This window comes from Nycticebus coucang, chromosome 7 (assembly GCF_027406575.1).
Source record: "Nycticebus coucang isolate mNycCou1 chromosome 7, mNycCou1.pri, whole genome shotgun sequence".
In the NCBI taxonomy this organism is placed as follows: Eukaryota; Metazoa; Chordata; class Mammalia; order Primates; family Lorisidae; genus Nycticebus; species Nycticebus coucang.
In genome coordinates, this window is record NC_069786.1 from 104,902,753 (window position 1) to 104,915,916 (window position 13,164).

The 13,164-nt window shown below is 42.7% G+C and overlaps 1 long non-coding RNA gene across 1 annotated transcript in view; it reads right to left on the minus strand.

Annotated features, from left to right (window-relative positions):
* Positions 1 to 5,225, minus strand: part of LOC128590821 (uncharacterized) — a 37,518-nt gene extending 32,293 nt beyond the window's left edge. The window contains exon 1 of the long non-coding RNA XR_008381341.1: positions 5,099 to 5,225. This is a non-coding gene — a long non-coding RNA (uncharacterized LOC128590821). The remainder of the gene's footprint in view (positions 1 to 5,098) is intronic.
* Between the last annotated feature and the right edge of the window lie 7,939 nt (positions 5,226 to 13,164).

Here is a 13,164-nt window from a genome sequence, read left to right on the forward strand (position 1 = left end):
GCAATGGTGACCATAATGTTTGCGTGTGAATCAGTATCCACATTTTCATTTTCAGCAGTTCATTTGGACCCTTTGTCAAAGAAAAGCATTCAGCAGTCATTCCAAATGAACTTGAAACAACTCACCTGCTAATTGTCTGCAATTCTGTTTTCTGGAACATGGTTTGATGCTCGGAGGCAAAGCCCTAAAAATTTAACCTCAGTTGACCTGAACAAAACATCACGCTTTACTCATTATGTTTTTTTTTTTCAACTTTTAAATGTTGTGGTAATTATTCTGAGCTTAACTCTGCAACCATTCTGCTACCACCTTTCTACTGTAAGCAACTCATATTTGCCTGGCCTGTAAAAGGAAATTATCACAGAAGCAAAATCAGATTTTAGTTGAAGTCAAGACACATATTAAATCTGATGCTTCGCAGCTGAACCTAAGCACCTCCACTTCGGATGGGCCTCTCCTGACCATGTGCAGATAGACAGTTAATAAATGCTTTTGATGAAGGTCCCTCTGTCTTAAAAGGAAATGAGATTGTTCTGACAATATCTCCTCATCACTAAACTACCTGTTATCATGTAGCAGCCTGTGATCCTCTAGGTGTTTGCAAATTGGTTGCTTAATGTTTTGCATTCCTCTGGGTCCAGATTTTCAAGAGTGAGCAGCCACCTGTATAATTTCCATGTAGGTGATGGATTTGTCCTTTGTTGAGTTGGGGAAATTTCACACACACACACTTTGGTTTCGGAACTGTTTCCTAAGACCTGCCTTCATTCACTCTGGTATTTATTGATACCAAACATGTATGGAAGAGCACAGGTGCACTGGGCTAATCCCCAGGGATACATGGATTGGAGCAGATCATGCCCTTTTGGAGCTTAAAATCTAGTGATTATAATTTTAGTAGTTAGGACAAAACAGATCGGTGTTACAGTGGAGAAGAAATACAAGTTCTCTCTGAACAGGAAAATGTTAAGCTGAGACCTAAAGGGCAAAGGAGGGCGAGGTGGGGGTGGAAGGAAGTGACCAACGTGAAGGTCCTGGGGTGAGAAAGAGCTAAGTTTGTTCTAGGGCCTGGTGGAGGGCAAGGGTGAGCGGACTTAGGGAAGAGGGTGAATTAAGGTAAAGGTGGCCAATTTATCACGTGCCTTACGTGTAGTGTGAACACCCATCCAATTTGCCAAGAACAGTCCTAGTTTGAACTTTGTCCCTCTGCAGTTATGGACAGGGCCTCCTTTCACTCTCAAAAGTGTCCTGGTTTGCGTGATAAGTTAATTATACGGTCACCCTACTTAAAGGGCATGTCAACGAGCTGGGAGTCCATCATTTGTGAGATAGGAAATCATTGAAGGGTACCAGGCAGGGGAACGGCAGGAGTGGATTTATGTTTTCAGATTGTTCCACCAGTAGTCTGAAGGGGCCGAAGTATGGAAGTGGATGGAGAGAGCTCTAGGAAGCCCATCAGAGTGGCCCACGGGAAAGGTTATCCAATATATTATGTTGAGCAACCATCTTCTTTCCCTTCAAGCTCCTGGTGCTGGTTGCAGCAGAATAGACATTGGGGTGCCCTGCCTGCTGGCCCCAATCCTCAGTGCTGAACTACTCATCCCTCCAGCTGCCAAAAGCATTAGCTGTTGATGACTCACAGCTGAGTCCCTCCCCAGGCATTGTTGAAGGGCCCTGCCTTGTTCTAGGATGTGCCCCACCCTGGGGGCAGCACACATGCCAAATGACTGGTCCAAATAGGAGTGCAAAGACCACACCCCCTTGCCTGAGTTCAGGACTTCTCTGAAGGGCCACCTCAGCTTGCTGCTGGTTCTCTAAAAGGATCTTTCCCTATTGTCTTTTATGTCCTTTGTAAATTGAATAAAATTGAAAGTTTGTCTTGACCTGGATCATTTTATCTGTAAGGGGTTGCACTGGGTCTCTGTAAGCAGCCACCCGCAAACACTGTTTATTGCATTCCAAGTAGTTATTTCAGATCTTGTAAAACAACAGCTCTTCTTTAAACACCTTGATTTTCTATTACCTAAATTCAGTTTCTTCTTTTTGGTGCTTGAATTATTTCCTTAGGGAATGTAAAGATCCCATAAATTCCTTTTTTATTTCTTTTATTCATGAGATTATTCCTAGTATTTCTAGATAGTAATTTAAAATTTATTGAAATAAATTATGATAGGACCCTATTCTTTACAGCTCATTATCACCCAGAAAGCAATATATCATGGATTAAATCATGCTCTCCCCAAACATAACTGCAACCAACAAAAGACTGATGAGGGGCCATTAGAGTGTAATAGGAAAGAGTTGGTAATCTTTTCAAAGTAACCATCACGTCTCCTCCCACCCCCCACAGGCATAAGGGAGGGGGGTGCATGAAGATGAGGGGGAGGAACCCAGGAAGGGGGAGGGGTATTTTCACACACTTTAAGGACTGGGGCTTGCCTGTGCACCTGCCAAAGCCCCCCCACTGTTTTCCTGCCATCTACTCACTTGAAGTCTTCCCGTCTGCTCTTCCGCTCATAGTAAAGAACACGTGGAGAGAGGGAAAGAGCTTCTACATAGACTTGCATACTTTCATTCTTTCCATTCACTGGTTCAATTATTTTTGAGCACCAACCATGGTACAATGCCCAGTTAGATAGAACTTTGCTGGTCACGCAGCATCTCAGAAAACCATTCATGTCCCCTCCCACACCCCCACATGCTCACCACCACCCCTGCCACTCCTACTTTGCAACACGCCTCTTGGTCCTGAATCCCATAGCAGCAAAATAAAAATATTTCACTGTTTTGTTTCTCATTTTAAAGGAGAGACAGGGGTCTCACTATGTTGTCCAGGTTGGTCTTGAACTCATGGCCTCAAGTGATCCTCATGCCTCAGCCTCCTAAAGTGCTGGATTATGGGTGAGAGCCATGACATCCAGCCTGCTTTATTTTTCTTCTCAATTACTTTCCTTCTTCCATTATAATTAATAATTTCTTCTATTTCAGATCACCTCTCCTAGCTTGCCTTCTATGGTAGAAATCCTCAATCTTCAAGTAGTTTTTTCCCATCCTGGGAAGATTAAGTTGAAAAGGGTATCTCCTGTACTTGATCCAAAATTAGATATTATTCTCAGTACTTTACAACAACTTGCTTATACTCTTATTTTCAAAACATTAGATGTATGCACTTATCAGACCCAGCTTGTGTCATAGTGGAAAGAATATGAAGGCCAGTTACAACTTTAGCTCTATAATTTATAAGTGTTAAATTTGTCTCCTTAATCAGTCTCTGGAAGCCTCATCTATAAAATAGGGGTAATACCTACCTTAAAGGATTTCATGAGAATCAAAAGAAATCCTGGTGGTAAAGCCATGAACCATGTCTGACACATAAATACCATTCTAACCGTAAGTTCCTTTCACTTGTCTTATCCAGGAATTCTTTATCCATTCACTTATTCCACAACTAAGCAATCCTTGATGCTTCAGTTGAGCAAGGCACTGTTTAAGTCCCTACAGATTCAAACTGAACAAGTAGGACAATGGACCCAGTGTTATGTAGGTTCCACTCAGTGGACGGAGAAGCCAGTGAATGCAGCACTCATGAGTGATGGTGGTAAAATTAACCAGGAAGATGTGATAAGAAATAAATGGGGAGAAAAAGGAGTCTACTTGATGTTGTGTAGTCAGAGAGGACCTCTCTAGGGAAGTAAAATTTGAGCTGAAACTCAAATGCCAAAATAGGGTTTAGCCAACTGAACATCTGAAATGCTTTTCTGGAAAGATAGTGCCGTTCATTTGAATTCTAAGGAAGGTAAGAATGAACTTTGAGAGTTTTATCTAAAGGAAGGCAGAGAGGTAGGCTGGGGCCTGATCACTGTGGACCATTCTGGCTGGAGTGAAGGTCTTACATTTTATTATCAGTGTGCAATGAGGAGGCTTTGCAGAATTTAAAGCAAAAGGGAAGAAGAAAGAGCTGACTCACATTATTCTGAACACCACCAAGAAGGGGAGTTTGTTGAGTAACAAGAGTAGAAAAGGGAGACGATTTAGGAGGCTACTAGGGTCATCCAAGTGAGAGATATTTGTGGCCTGGACTGCCATGGCAGCCACAGAAATGGGGAGAGGGTAGCGGGTGCCAGGTACACTCATGGGCCACACAGGGACATTCGGTCAATGCCAGACTGTACAGATAACCATGGTCCCAGGACATTATAAAGGAGCTGAAACATTTCTATCGCCTAGTGATGCCATAGCTGTTGTATATGACAGGGCCATATACATTCCTGTGTTTGTGGTGATGCTGGTGCAATCAAACCTACTGAGCTGCCAGTCCCGTAAAACTATAGCACATACCATTATGTACAGTACATAATATTTGATAATAAAAAACTATATTACTGCCTTTATATATTTACTATACTATACGTTTTATCATTATTTTAGAGGGTGCTCACTCTACTTATTTAAAAAAAAAGTTAACTGTAAAACAGCCTCTGGCAGGTCCTTCAGGAGGTAATCCAAAAAGAAGACATTGTTATCAGAGGAGATGACAGTTCCCTGAATGTAATTGGCCCTGAAGACCTCCCAGTGGGACAAGATGTGGAGGTGAGAGGCAGAAAGCCAGTGCTGTTGACGATCCGACCCTATGTGTGCCAAGGCTAATGTCTGTGTGCGTCTTAGTTTTTCACAATGAAGTTGGAAAGTAATAAATAAATAATGGTGAAAATAGAAAAAAAAAGCTTATAGAATAAGGGTATAAAATATTTTTGTACAGCTGTGCAGGTATTTGTGTTTTAAGCTAAGTGTTATTACAAAAGAGTCAAAAGTTAAAAAAAATGAAAAGTTGATACATTTTTAAACTTATAGTAAGCTAAGATTAAGTTATTATTGAAGAAAGAATTTTTTTTATCAATTTAGTATAGCCTAAGAATATAGGGTTTATAAAATCTACAGCCCTCGGCCTTCACACTCATTCACCACTCACTCACTGACTCACCCACAGTAACTTCCAGTCCTGGAAGCTCTATTCATGGTAAGTGCCCTGTATTACTTTCCACCTTTTGTACTGTACTTTTACTGTACCTTTTCTATGTTTAGAGACATAAATACTTACCTTTGTGTTATAGTTGCCTTCCCTACTGAGCACAGAAGCGGGCTGTGCAGGTCTGCAGCCTGGGAGGATCAGGCTGGGGGCATTAGCCGGGGTGTGTCGTAGGCTGCACCATCCAGGTTTGTGTACGTACACTCTACAGCATTCCCACAATGATGAAATCACCTAACAGCATATTTCTCGGACTTTATCCCTGTTGTTAAGTGACGCATGGATATATATCTTGGAGAAGTGTTTGCAACCACTTTTATCTCATGGCATACTTGAACCTGTAGTTAAACTTTCGTGGCACACTTAAATTATGTTGATAAAAAAATAATATACTTACTGTGCTTTGAACTTCTTTCAAAGATAATTTAATTAATGGTCTTTAAAAATTTTTGCAGCACAGCTAAGATCCTCTCACAGCACACTGGTTGAAAATCACCCTGTTAGAGTAAGTATTGACAGGCTTTGAAACGGAAATAAATGTAAGAAGGAGTTGAGAAAAAACAAGGGATGGGGGGATTCCTAGGATTTGACTTGAGTCATGGAACAATGATGGTGCTGAAGAGAAATGGGGGCGGGAGCTCATTAGAGGCCCAGCAGAGAGTTCTAAGGAAGAAAGGCCAGTATAGAATAAAAACTAAGGAAGAGTAAAGTCACATAGGCCAAGAGAATACTAAGCAATGTGGATTATGAATTTTACAGCTCCCGGGCTTACTTCACAAATACCCCCATCATTAGCAAACAGTAAGCCACATCACCACACTGGCCACTCCAAGAGCCATTTCAGTATTCACTTCTCAACTAAACAGTATTGTGAGTTGAATTGTATCCTATCCTCCTCCAAAATAAGATAAATTTCTATAGTTTAAGCTGCCCTGTGTGTGGAACTTTTGCTAATTGCTAGATGGCGCAAACGCCTACAGTCAGTGTGCCAAGAGGGAGCCATAGGTCTTTGCACTCTCTGGTGGCTAATGTCTCCTTTTTCTACATGCAGAAGACAAAACAACTTTCCGAGATGATGTTAGCCACTGTGGAGCATCCTCATGACTTTGTTCTTCCTAGTATTTAAAAATGTAACTTCACTGCCAACCCTTACAAACACTTGCAGCAAAATTACATGGGATGACAGAACAGCAAAAACCATCCTGAGCAAAAAGAACAAAACTGGAGGAATCACATTACCTGACTTCAAATTACACTACGGAGTTGGAGAAATCAAAACAGCATGGCAATGGCATAAAAAGAAACACACAGAGCAACGTAAGAGAATAGAGAACTCAGAAATAAATGCACACACCTATAGCAAACTTTCCTAAAAGGGGGGCAAGAACACACGGTGAGGAAAAGACAGTGCTGGGGGAATGCTGCTGGGGAAACAAGATATCCATATGCAGAAGAATGAAAGTACATACATATAAAATATCAAATCAAAATGGATTAAGGACTTAAATCTACGGTCTGACACTATGAAACTACTAAAAGAAAACACTGGAGAAATGCCTCAGGACATGGGTCTGGGCACAGACTTTTTGAGTAGTTCCCCCAAAGCATAGGCAACCAAAGCAAAATTGGACATAATAGGATTACATCAAATTAAAAATCTTCTGCACAGCAAAGAAAACAGCCAACATATTGAAGAGACAATCCACAGAAGGGGAGAAACTATTTGCAAACTCTAACAATTCAATAGGAAAAAAATAGAATAATGCAATTAAAAACAAGAAAAGAATCTGCATAGACCCTTCTTAAAAGAAAACATACAAATGGCCAACAGGTAAATGAAAAAATGCTCAATGTCAACGGTCATCAGAGAAATGCAAATCAAAATTATAATACAATGAGATATAATCTCACCCCAGTTAAAATGGCTTTTATCAAAAAGACAAGCAATAATGAATATTGGCAAGGACGTGGAGAAAGAGGAACCCTTGCCCACTGGTGGTAGGAATGAAATTAGTACAACTACTAGAGAGAACAGTATGGAAGTTCCTCAAAAAACTAAAAATAGAACTGTCATAGGATCCAGCAATCTTCCTACAGTGTACATAGTCAAAGGAGGGGAATTCAGTATATTGAAAAGATATCTGCACTCCCGTATTTATTGCAGCACTATTCACAATAGCCAAGATTTGGAATCAACCTCAGTGTCCACAAACAGATGAATAGATACTGGGCAGTGCCTGTGGCTCAGTGAGTAGTGTGCCGGCCCCATATACTGAGGATGGCAGGTTTGAACTTGGCCCCAGCTAAACTGCAACAAAAAATAGCCAGGTGTTGTGGTGGGCGCCTGTAGTCCCAGCTACTCAGGAGGCTGAGGCAAGGGAATCACCTAAGCCCAGGAGTTGGAGGTTGCTGTGAGCTATGACATCACAGCACTCTACCAAGGGCGATAAAGTGAGACTCTGTCTCTACAAAAAAAAAAAGAAATTGTGTACATATATACAATAGAATATTATATAGCCACAAAAGGAATAAAATTCTGACATTTGGAGAAGATTATGTTAAGTGAAATAAGAGACACATATTCTCAGCCATATTTGGGAGCTAAATATTAAAACAATTTTCTTGTGGAGACAGAGAGTAGAATGACGGTTATGAGAGGCTGGGAAGGGTAGCATGGGGTTGGGGATAAAGTGGGGATGGTTAATGGGGAAAAAATATTGTCAGATAGAATGAACAATATTTGCTAACACAACTAAGTGACTGTAGTCAATAATATGTTGACAACAATATGACTACTATGTACCCATAATAATTAAAAATTTTAAAAGAGAGGAAAAAGAATTACATGGGGTGAGTCCCATCAGGCAGTGGCAGACACTACAGGAATCCTATATTTGCCAAGAAATAGAGAGAAGACCTCCAGCCTCAAGAATAATGAGACAATACATCTGAGGACAGCAAAACCTGAGCCTGTCCATTCAACACAGAAGTAGCCTGGAGAACTTCCCACGAGGGAAACCATTGCCCGTGCAGCATTCAGCCCAAGAAGCAACCCTGGAGGAAGGCAAGGCATAGCTCCTCCCACTTTTGCATAGCATTTTGGGAGGCTGAGGCAAGGAATTACTTGAGCGCAGGAAATGGAGCATGCAGTGAACTATGTTCACACCACTGCCCTCATTCCTGGGCAACAGATTTAGGCCCCGTCTCAATTGTAAATATTATAGAGGTATTATAACTAAGCTGGGTTTGATGACAGAAGCAGAAATCCACAAAAATGCTCAGTTTAGATGGTGGGTAAGGATTGACTATTGGCAGCTGTGGTGTGAGGTGTAAGAGAGAGATTCTCTTGGAACCAAGAACTTTGGCAATAAAAATAGACCGTGCTTACATCGTATGCCAGGCACTTTTATAATTATGTGTATTAACTTGTTTGTTCCTCACAGTGTCCCTATGAGGTAAGATATTTATTCCCATTTTACATGTTAGGAATCTAAGGCATAGAGAGATTAAGTGCCTGGGCCAAGGTTATACAGCTAGGAAGTGAGGCGCCAGGATTTGAACCAGTGGCTGGCTCTAAGCAATATCCCTTTGGGCACTAGTCTGTGCTACCCCATGGGATCCTGAATGGAAGTGAAGCAGATGAAGAATCCTCCCTTCCTCCCTCCCTCCACGTTTCTCCCTTTCCTTCTTCCTTCCCCCTCTCTTTGTGTCCCCCAGCATTCCAGTTTCCCTTTTTGTGAGTGTCTGCTTGGATCTGTTTTGGCTGCCAACTAGCGTTTTCTTCCTCTATGCTTTGTGTAGCTCCCACTTACTCCTAGTTTCTGTTCACTATGCCTGGATGTGGCCTGTTGTGACTATTCCAGCCTTCCGTCACTCACTGTTTTGTTGGGATCTCTTAGTTCAGAATCCCAATGGGCCCCAAATCCTATTGGGTCAGTCCATTAGGTTCCCCCCACTCCAGTCCAATCAGTTGAGGCTCCATATTGAGTCCTCAGGAGCTAAAAAGGGAGGATGGCCTATGAGAGGCCAGGCCCAAGGTGGCCGCTGAGAGTGACGCCTCGTAAGCACAGTATCATTTTTGTTTTTGTCAGAAAAAACGATCTACTGATCAAGCCTGCCACAGATAAACCTGCCAATCAAATCCCCCTACCTCTGTGACCTGTGCCTGAGCATACGATGTCCCTGGTGTAATAATGCGCACGCACGCTGTGTGTCTCTGTGAGATGGTGATGGCTGATTGTGAGTGAATAAATGAGAATCTTGTCTGGCTCCTCCAAGAGAAGACAAATGGGGCTGTGTTACAAGGCACATCTGATCAAAGAGGGAGCCCAGGCAGCAGGAGGAGGCAATAGGCAGAGAACCAGCAGATGCCTGCTTCTTAGATGAACCAGCTTCCTCGATCTGGGCTGGGGGTAAAAGCCAAAAACCAGGAAAGAGAAGCTGCCTGGAGAAGGAGAAAAAGGGAGCTCAGTCTAGGCCAGGGAGATGCGCATTTCTAGATTCCCTAGAAAGGGAATCCCAATTTCTCAGGGAGAAAAGGGAAGAGACGCGAAGCACCAAGGAGCCAGGGCTCCGAGAGCCAGACTAAGACATCCTGCTCAGAGCCCAGGGAATCTGTCAGGCTTCTGCAGTCACTGAGCAATAAACTAGGATTCTACAGCACGTATCTGCACTTGTTCACCGGAATATATAAAGGTGTGTAAAAAAAGCAAGTCTGCAAGAAATTTTTTTTTCCTTCAAGCTGACTCAATTTTTTAAAAGGACCTAAACAACACATTATTATGTTTCCTCATAATTTCTTAACAAATTTGAGCAGATTTGTCATAGTCCTGGACAGGGGTTAGTGTCTTTGTTTATCGCAGCCTTCCATGCCTCGCAAGATCATTCAGCTTGCCTTCTAGAAATTGTGCTCCTTTCCTTGACATGCTGGATTGACTGAAGACAGGTTTTTCTCATAAAGAGAACAAAAATATTTTTGGCATTAAAAATGGAATGGCCATGGGCACATAGACGGACATTTTAAACAAAAGATACACCAGTAGTGTATCTTAGTAGATACACACTAGTAGTAGCTAGTTCTTCTAGCTACTCCATTTTCAGAAACACCTAACAAACTATCCTATCACAAGTCAGAATCTGTGGAGCTAGTATGATGTGTTGATGATTGACCTTGTCAACTTATTTTTTTAAATAACCCTCATTGTTTGTGCCATTATAGTAAAGGGTTCCCCTCTCCTATGCAGCAAGTCCAGAATGAAAGTGGGTTGTTGCCATGGCAACAGAACACAAGGCTGGGTTGTTGCCATGGCAACAGAACACAAGGCTGAGAACTCCAGAGAAGGCGGAAGTCTCTACACCCAAGGCCACAACCACAAGAAAGCCCCAGGTCCCAGGGTGGTGGCAGTAAGGGCGAGCAACCTGCCATAACGTCACACTGCCAAATGGCCCACTGTTGACATAGGGTTTTCCCCATAACTAATAATTCACAGAAATCTGGATCATTTATTCAAAGAAAAATAAAGAATGCTCAAGTATACATTGACATACTTATTAGACAGTTTTTCTCTTTGACATTGCTAGTATAAGAAAATCTCTCTAAACACAAAGCACCTGGGTGTCTTCCACATAGAAGCTGCTTAGGAAGTATGTATCTACCTATGTATTGGGTCCCTTCCTAAGCCAGGCGTTGCTCAAGATTCCAAAGTGAACATGACAGGTTCTCCCTCATCAGAGAGCTCACGGTTCAGTGGGAGACAAACATATGTAAAGATCCATAAAACCTTACATGTCAGCTTAATGACACCCTTACCCAGGGTAGCTCAGGGGTGACAATTCAAGAAATGATCACACCACTCTGAAGAAACACACAGGGGGCGGCGCCTGTGGCTCAGTGAGTAGGGCTCCAGCCCCATATGCCGAGGGTGGAGGGTTCAAACCCAGCCCCGGCCAAACTGCAACCAAAAAATAGCCGGGCGTTGTGGCGGGCGCCTGTAGTCCCAGCTGCTCGGGAGGCTGAGGCAAGAGAATCGCGTAAGCCCAAGAGTTAAGAGGTTGCTGTGAGCCGTGTGACGCCACGGCACTCTACCTGAGGGCAGTACAGTGAGACCCGGTCTCTACAAAAAAAAAAAAAAAAAAAAAAGAAACACACAGGAAGGGAGAAGGGGGACAAGGCATATGTCACATGATGAGTCCTGAAGGATGAGGAAGGAGCTATGGCTGCTCCTTTGTTTGAGTTTGTCTGCTTGCTTTGATGTTGTCCGGGCAGAGAAGTCAGCATGATCAAAGATGAAAAGTAGCCCAGTCCACACCGGAAAGCACGTGGAATTTGTTGGTGTTGAACAAGAACCCACAAGGAGCTGATGCTAGAGACGTGTGTAACTAAGGTGTCAACAGGTCACGCCAGTCCCTTCACCTTGATAGCGTGGATTGTATTTTCTGGGCAAAACCTGCTTTCTGGATGGAATTTCAGCAACAGTGGGAAGATTGTTTAGCAGAAAAGATTGGAGGCATGAGGACCAGTTCTAAGGCTGCTTCAGGCATTGGCAAGAAGCAGTAAGACCTTGAATCAGGGCGGGCTGTTAGGGACAGACGGCTGGGAATTCATACTGGAAACTGAGCAAAGTTACATGGCTCTGCGGCATGGCTCATCACACCAAATCCTGAAGACTCAAATCTCCACCCTCCTCTCCACCTCAATTTCAACACTAAGGAAGCCCTGTAGGAAGGAAGGGTAAGGTTTCCAGCAACTTCAATAGCACATCGCCTAGACGGTACATTCACTAAATCACTTAAAATGATCATAGTCACTTTAAGCCCCTATTGGCTGAGGTGACAGGCAGGCAAAAATATTTCTTTTTTGAATTTTGTCCAATACATTGTTTCCCATCATTAATCCCATCATTAATGGTCATAGAGGGTCAGAAAGAGAAGGGGGATTTTAGAAAGATTCACAACAATATCTCAATGCCAACTCAGACTGGCAGGCAAACAAAACAGATAAGGGTTCGCATTGAGATAAGACCATTCCCGTGTGGGTTTCCTGCTTTCACAGTGAATGTTAATTTTTAGAGCAGTCCAGTGAAGGAGAAAGTGGAAGAGGAGGTTGACTCCATTTCAGAAGTGGAAAAAAAGATACTACTGCTGGGCTTGGGGGGTGAACTGACTTATCAGAGAGGTAAGGCTAGTCACAGGTAGGCCAGAGGGTAGAGTTTGGGCTTCTTGATCTCTTCTCCTAGTTTTATCATCTAAACCCATCCTGATGAGGTAATTATATTTAACACAGCCTGTTTAGAGCTCATCTGAAAAGAGGAAGCAAAGACCTGGGTAATTTTCTAGATAATTTCTTTAAAAGAAAAAAAAGCAACCTCTCTTTCCTCTAAATTGTTTATAATTGATGCGATACAGGAAGTCTCACTGCTTTGTAATGAGTTCCCAAACTCAAATTCTGCTATTTAATTTTTTTTTGAGATTTGCATTTGCCTGAAATATCTCAGTAAATCCAGTGGAAAGGTAAGTTTTGTCTAAATTATGAAAATGACCTCAATTTACTTCTTCATGTACCAAAGGAGCAGTGGACGCCACATGGTGTCTGAGCTGTGGGAATCAAACTTTTCCCTTTGGCCTGCGATGCGGGAATCAACCTCTGGAGTTGGATAAACCCCATGCTCAAGTTCAATATTGTGATCCTTTCTGTTTACTGTCATGCACCTGCCAGTGCTCACCATTTCCTCTACCGAGACTGCAGCAGACACCACCTGCCTTGTGTCATTGATAAAGGTAGAAATGTGGGACTTACGCTAATGACTAGGAGAAACTACTCATGTCAATTCTTGCTACAGGGTCAGTCTTTGATTCAGTTTATTTTTTAATGTATTTATATGATGAGTAACTGGAGCTAGCGGTGCCAAAGCAGGGAGATGACTGTCTTGCCTGCTTTTTCACCAAAACACATGTCCCAAGTCTTTGCACGACTCTGGTCGCTGGAACCTGCCATGCTGCTTTCGTCTTTTGCTCTCTCGGTCACTCTTCCCTCACTGCTTTCTTCTAGTATCTCTCATCCTCTGGATGCCTCAGCTCAGAGCAAACCTTGGATAACAAGGTGGTCCACTGGCAGCCGCTCCGCTGAAAAGCAGCAGCCG